The sequence below is a fragment of the Lactuca virosa genome, chromosome 3 (assembly GCF_052849685.1).
Source record: "Lactuca virosa cultivar CGN04683 chromosome 3, Lactuca_virosa_CGN04683_v6, whole genome shotgun sequence".
In the NCBI taxonomy this organism is placed as follows: Eukaryota; Viridiplantae; Streptophyta; class Magnoliopsida; order Asterales; family Asteraceae; genus Lactuca; species Lactuca virosa.
The window spans coordinates 242335634-242342602 of NC_136428.1; the positions used below are offsets into that span (position 1 = coordinate 242335634).

The 6969-nt window shown below is 34.1% G+C and overlaps 1 long non-coding RNA gene across 1 annotated transcript; it reads left to right on the plus strand.

Annotated features, from left to right (window-relative positions):
• Positions 1-5466: 5466 nt before the first annotated feature.
• LOC145162889 (uncharacterized) lies at positions 5467-6641 on the plus strand. Its single transcript, XR_013739412.1, has 2 exons — positions 5467-5717; positions 6292-6641. It is a non-coding gene; the product is annotated as an uncharacterized LOC145162889 (long non-coding RNA).
• The last annotated feature ends 328 nt before the right edge of the window (positions 6642-6969 follow it).

Sequence of the window (6969 nt, forward strand, 5' to 3'; positions counted from 1 at the left end):
AGAGAGAATGTGTTTTGCTCTTTGGTGAAAAGTGAGTGAAATGGGAGGAGAGAGAGGAGATTTTCAGCTTTTGGTGAACCTTTACAGCTGGAGGAGGGGTGTCAAAGGACAAATAGTTGACTAGGTAGGGGGAATAGTGACTGAGGGTTGTACTATGAAGGTATGGGGGAGGTTGCTTGTGTCATACTCTAGATAAAGTCAACACTCTACCCCAAAATCTAACTTAATAGATTTTATTCTTGGACAAGGATTTCCCCCAAAAATATGATTAAAAATGAATATTTAGGGTCTCTTATATTAAATTACAAGTTTTGGTGAAAATCCCGCGTTAAAATCACGAAAACGGGCTTAAAACGAAGATTGGGTCAAAAACCGGGAAGAAAATGCTAATTTCCGAAGTCTGGCCGAAGATTGGGTCTTGAGAGGGTTAGAACCGAAGGTAGGGTTCGGTTGGTGCATTGGAACCGAGAGTAAGAGGTTTGGTCCAAGCCTCGTAGGCGAACTCACCAGAAGGGACCGAAGGCGAGGGTTCGGTTCAGCAGATCGGATCAGCAGCTTCGGTTCGGTCCTCCTAGTTCGGTTCTTAAGGCTGTTCGGTCCAGGAGGCTTCTTAGGGTTTCGCTTCTTAGGGGTTTCGGTTCCTTAAGGGAGGTTCGGTTCCTAAGAGGGTTCGGCTCCTTAAGAGGGTTCGGCTCCTTAAAAGCTGTTTTTCGCGTAAACTTCCGTTTTCGAGCGGTTTTCGACTAAATTAAGGGTCGGGATGCCCCGAGTGATTATAAAAAGTTGAGAGAGATTTTGAAAGAGATTTGGGAGAGATTTTACACACTTGGAGAGATTTCTCATACAGAGAGAGATTTGGGAGAGATTTCACACACTTGGAGAGATTTCTCATACACAGAGAGATTTGGGAGAGATTTCACACACTTAGAGAGATTTCTCATACAGAGAGAGATTTGGGGGAGATTTCACACACTTGGAGAGATTTCTCATACTTGGAGAGATTTGGGAGAGATTTCACACACTTGGAGAGATTTCTCATACAGAGAGAGATTTGGGAGTGATTTCACATACTTGGAGAGATTTCTCATACAGAGAGAGATTTGGGAGAAATTTCTCATACTTAGAGAGATTTGGGAGAGATAGAGTGAAAGAGGTTGAGAGAGACTTCGTTTGCGACCTTTTTAAGTGTTTGGCTTCGTAACTCAAGGTTTGTACACTCTGTTAAGCCTTGTTATGAATGTTATACGCTCCCGAGGGGTTAAGGAATAATGTTTTATCGAATAGATTTATCACTTACCCTGATTAGGGTTTAGAATTTCCGAACACGTGAAAACTCTAAGTGATACTTTGTATTAAGATTGCGAGTAGTACAATAAGAATCACAATGGAAACCCTAATATACAAGGGTTAGATGAGTTGACCGGTTTGACTTGTTGACTTTGGTTGACTTTGACTTGACCAAAAATTGACGGTTGTCACAATAGAGGTGAGCAACCAATGGGTTTTTGAAGGCTGAACAAATAATGATGGTGGTTTTTCTATGGTGGTGGTGGTGGCAGTGAAGCAATGGCAGATCTGAGGTCCTGGTTGTTGGTGGTTCAGAGGGGGGGGTGACTGGGTCTTAAGCTTGTTAGCCAGAGGTAGATTACCAGTGGAGAGGGAAGTGTGTGGTGTGAAGGTTGGTAGTTAGGGAAGATAGAATAAAGAGAGTGGTTGTGGTTTCCTTTAAATGATGATAGATATTGTTTTGATTGTGGGACAATGGTTGAGAAGGTGATGATTAAATACCTAAATCACCGTTTGTATGATCCAACCAATCTAAGATCGAGACCAACAAATCGATGGGATAAAGAGGAGTATGGTTTGAGACTGAGAGAAAGAATGTATGATCCAACCAATATAAGACCGAGACCAACAAATCGATTGGATAAAGAGGAGTATGGTTTGAGACTGAGATAAAGAATACGGTGGAGGTGGTGAGGGAAGCAGGTGGTTGAAGGCGGAAGGTAGTCAACGGTGAATGAGAGAAGGGGAAGGTTATATAAATGGAGAAGAAGATGAACAGTCACCGAGCGAAAGAAAGGGTGATATAGTGGAGAGGTTGTTGGGCGGGATAAGGAATGAGGACCTAGTCAAGAGCGGTAGAGGCCATATATAAGTGAAGGCGCACAAGACAAATTTTAGGCGAGATCGGAGGATAAGAGCCGTAAATAAAGTTTCATTTTTTCAACCCTTGACCGGATAACATTTACTTGCTTTGCAATGCATAAATTCATTGTATATATTGCATAAGGTCTTGTACCTCTTAAAATTTAGCAAAACATGTTAAATGCTTATATATATATATATATATATATATATATATATATATATATATATATATATATATATATATATATATATATATATATATCAAAAAAACATTACCAAACGCACATATCTGGGCCAAAAGCCCTTTTGTTACTGTAGATTATGTATTTGTATAGTTAGTAGGGTTTAATTTCAAGAACAGTGTTGTAATTATTTAAGTGGTTATGGTTGTATATGTTTGCATGTGACTCGGTCTATTGTACATAGATCAAAAAAACCAATACCAAACACACATGCCCTTTTGTTACTGTAAATTGTTGTGGTTGTGTATGTGTATGTTTGGATGTGAGTGTTGGGTAATTTTGATGGGTTAAGTTGGGTAACGCCTCATTTTGTTCTGGTTTGTTTTATTAAGTATTTGTTTAGTAGTTTAGTTGAGAATTAGTCGATTAAGCATGTGTCTTGCATTTGGTTATATATGTTGCATAGAGTCATAGTTGATTTAGTCTATGCAGGTGTCCTTCATTTTTGGTGGAAAGTAGTTGGGTGCAATTTGATTTCTTATTTATTGAGTGTAGCAGGAGATGTTTTTTTAAGAGCTCTAAGAAATGTAGTCCCTTTGAGCTTCCAGAAAGTAATACAGAAAAACATACCAATCCTTTGTGTTCACTTATATTAGCGTGGGTGTGAGATTGAATTGCTGTTTTTGATATTATATTCCAACAGTGAGTGGGTCTATTGTATGTGTGTATGGTTGTGTATGTGTGTCAACGGAAAGTAATTTGTTCTTTTTGTTTTTGTCTCACATATTATATCGTTTTTTTTTTATCTAATCAATTTGTACGAAAAATATTGCTTAAACTCTCGCTGTACCATAGGAGTGTAAAACTCTTGTTTATAATATATACTTGTATCTAGCAACTATATAAAATAAGATAATTAAGAGACCATTTTGCTTCATCAAACGATAGATGCATTTTTAGAAAGTGAACAACACTTTGTTTCATAAAGCGATGCATGACTTGAGTTTTACACCCTAATCATTTCCGCAAGCCAATCCTATTTTCATTAATTCCCAAATGACATTGATAAAAATGAGTACACGTCAGAATTTACTTGACATGCAACTCACTGGTTAACATAATTCAGAAGGAAATTAAAAAACAAGTGAACAATACTGAGAAGTGAATAAATATATTTAATATTATAATCGTAATATCATGGAAGATTTTATTCGTCACACACTCTACGGGTATTTGTGCAAAATTGCATGCACAAAGCTTTAGTAAAAAAACAATCCTTTTGGTCATCACAACAACAGTACTTCGATCCAGGATTTTCAGCATATGCCTTGCAAATAACCCATCCTATTTTTTCATCTTGTAGATTTGAAATGCCAACTTCGTTTCCCTCTTTGCTTGCTGCATTCATGTTAACAAGATATGATTATATGTATAATCACTTTTGTCGTTCTATGTGTATCATGAGAGGGATAAAGAGGATAAATTCAACTAAAAGTTAGGAATTATGATTAGGTATACATTCGTCTATCTATCCATGTATCATGCATGTATGTGTATGTATGTATGTAGATGTATATGGTTGAAAAGATAAAGAAGAGAAAACTTACCCTCATGACCAACAAGCATTAATGTTAGAAAAGTTAAGCACAAGATAATTGCAAGCTTGACCATGGTGGCGAGTGTGTTCTTAGAGATTTCTAAGGTTTTTTTGCTTGAAAGGAATATGAAGTTTAAACTTTAAACAAACGCCATTTATATTTATACACATATTTATACACCAAATTTAGTGAATTAATTAATGGTATCACAAACACAATTATGGTGGATTAAGAAAATCCTATAATTTCCTTTTGTATCCAAAAATTAGTGAGCGTTTAATATATTAAAGTTTTTGGTAATCACATTATATTTAATTTTGGTCGATTAATTGTATATCCTTTTGTTTTTTATAACCTTGCAAATTTCCCCTTCTTGATAATAGTTGATAAGATTGTTAAAATAAAAATAAATCATGTTCATACCTACTTAAGTAGACCTTGATATAATTATTGTTATTAGACAAACTCATCAAGCCGCTTGAAATGTAAGTTATAATATCTTTAAAATTACAATTCCAGCATTACTTACTTCCTGACATTTTTCTAAAAATTAAATTGAATTTATGTTTGACCTTTCAGATTCAGTTTATTAGTTTAACCTTCGAAATTATTATATAAAATATCCTAAGTTTCTAAGAAGAAAATATTATCATGATACAAATATTAGCCATTTCTAGTAATTTTGATATTAGCCATTTTGATATTATTAATAATCCATTTCTAGTAATTTTATAATTATTTGATATTATATGGTTATAGAATAAATAAATAAGGAGAAAATATCATCATGACACATATTAAAAATCCATATCTAGTTTTCAAAATAATTTGTGATATAATATGGTAATATAATAAAGAAAATAAGTAAATTACATAAATGGTTATCCTTTCAGTGTATGAAGTCGTTCATTTTAATCTTTTTTATATTATGTTATAGGAAAAATGATATATTAATGTATTTCAAATTTACCTATTCTCTTAAATTTTGATGCTTTTTTAGAGAATAAAATAGATGACCTGTTTATTTAGTTAGTCCCTCTAAAAGCAACCTGGCTCAGGGTAAAGGCAGCCCCCCGTCGGGTAAAATCCTATAATGCCTGTCCCAAGGCCGAATAAACATGGCTCTGTGCTTTGTTCCTCTCATGGTCTGGGTTGAGTCTAGTATTTCTGTGGGTAAAGTTGTAGTCTTGCAATATATTTGTAAAGGTCATGTGTATAATATTGCAAACCACATCAATGGTAGTCTTGCAAGACACATAGATAAGACACATGGATTAGATATTATTATTTTATTATAAATATAATATAATATATCAATTCAATTGTTTTTAATATCTTGATATGACTATTTGATTAAAATACTAATATAATCCTTTTGCTGTCAAATTTTAAAAAAGACACTACTATTTGGCTATTTGATTAAAATACTAATATAACCCTTTTACAGTCAAATTTTGAAAGAGACACTACTATTTGGCTAATGGCCTACTTAATTGGCCTTGCAAACCATTTGCAAGCCACCGATGTAACCTGAAATAACTTATCTACACGATGTGGCTGCCTAATCAGCACGATGTGGATGACACGTAGATTTCCACACAAACAATCAAATAAACAACTTTTCTCTCTCTCTCACACACAAGAGTCCACAATCCACGATCCTAAAATTTCCCACCCACAAACTCAAACGCAACCTCAAAACCACAATCGCCTTGATTCAAATAAACCCTTTTGTTTTTTGATCTAATTCAACATTTTATCTACTTCTTCGTTCAAATCTGTTCAGGTGAGTTTTGTTAAAATTTTCGACTTATGGTGGTTTATGTTCTTCATTATCTCTTATCTTTCTACTTGAACACCATAAACCATTTTGATTTATCGGTTTCAATCGCTTGTTTTCAGTTCAGTTGTATTGGGTTTCTAATTTCAGCATCTCTTTGTACTGATTTTGCAAGTTTCTTAATTTGATTTCGGAAACCCTTTTGATTTGTTGGTTATAATCACTTGTTTTGATCTGTTTCTTTTCTTCCTGAAATCCCCAATTGGTGTTCCTGATAATCTTTATGTCTTAAATTCAAAACACTTTTGATTTAATAGCTGTAATCACTTTTTTTTTTGTTTTTCCTTTTGAGTTCTTATCCAATTTTTATTTGATTCCATTCATGCGGGCTGTTACATTTTGAAATTTACTGCTTTTTTTCCTTCCTTATTTGATTGGCAGCCACTTTAGTGTTAATAATTTTTATTCAAATGAGCTTCTAAGATCTGTTCAAATCAAGCTTTTTGAAGTTGGGTTTTAGTAGAACATGAAGTCAAAAACTGAATTTAAAACTTACTTGATTTAATTCTTTAATATTCAGGTTCCGGGGGTGACAGATAAACGACGATATAGGTCCGGTAAGTTTCTTGTTGTCGAGTTGCAACATCACAATGGAGCCATTCTCCGGTCAGCTGCAAGGTGATGAGGTGGAGTTCTAATATGCTAGTGAGTGTGGATTTCCCCACTGTCGATTGACATTGAGCAAGGTAGTTTGCTGGGAAGTCAAGAACTGCTGTGAACTTACGACCGAGGTGAGGAAGATGAAGACGATGAATAGTAGGAGATGGGGTTAGAGTGAGAATTAAGAGAGAGAGAGAGAGAGAGAATAAGGAGGAATATATGCTCTGAACCATCATATAATTTTGAATTTGAAGTTTAATTTTGACCAAACATTGACTTTGAAGTTTAATTTTGACCAAACAATTTGTATGTGACAAATTTTGTCTAAAACAACTTTATTCCCTTAAAAAGCACAAAAATAAATTAAGGAACTGAAGGATAAAATCAAAATATATTGATGGACTAATGTGTCATTTTCTTGAGGCATTAGTTTTTTTTTTTTTTTTTTTTTTCATATTTCTCAATCTACTATCCATATTTGTGAACTCTCACACCCCACCAATTAAAATAAATATAAAAATATTGACTAACATATTAATTGGAATGATTAAAAGATAACCGAAATACTAAAATGATAATTAAAATCATAGTTTACAAG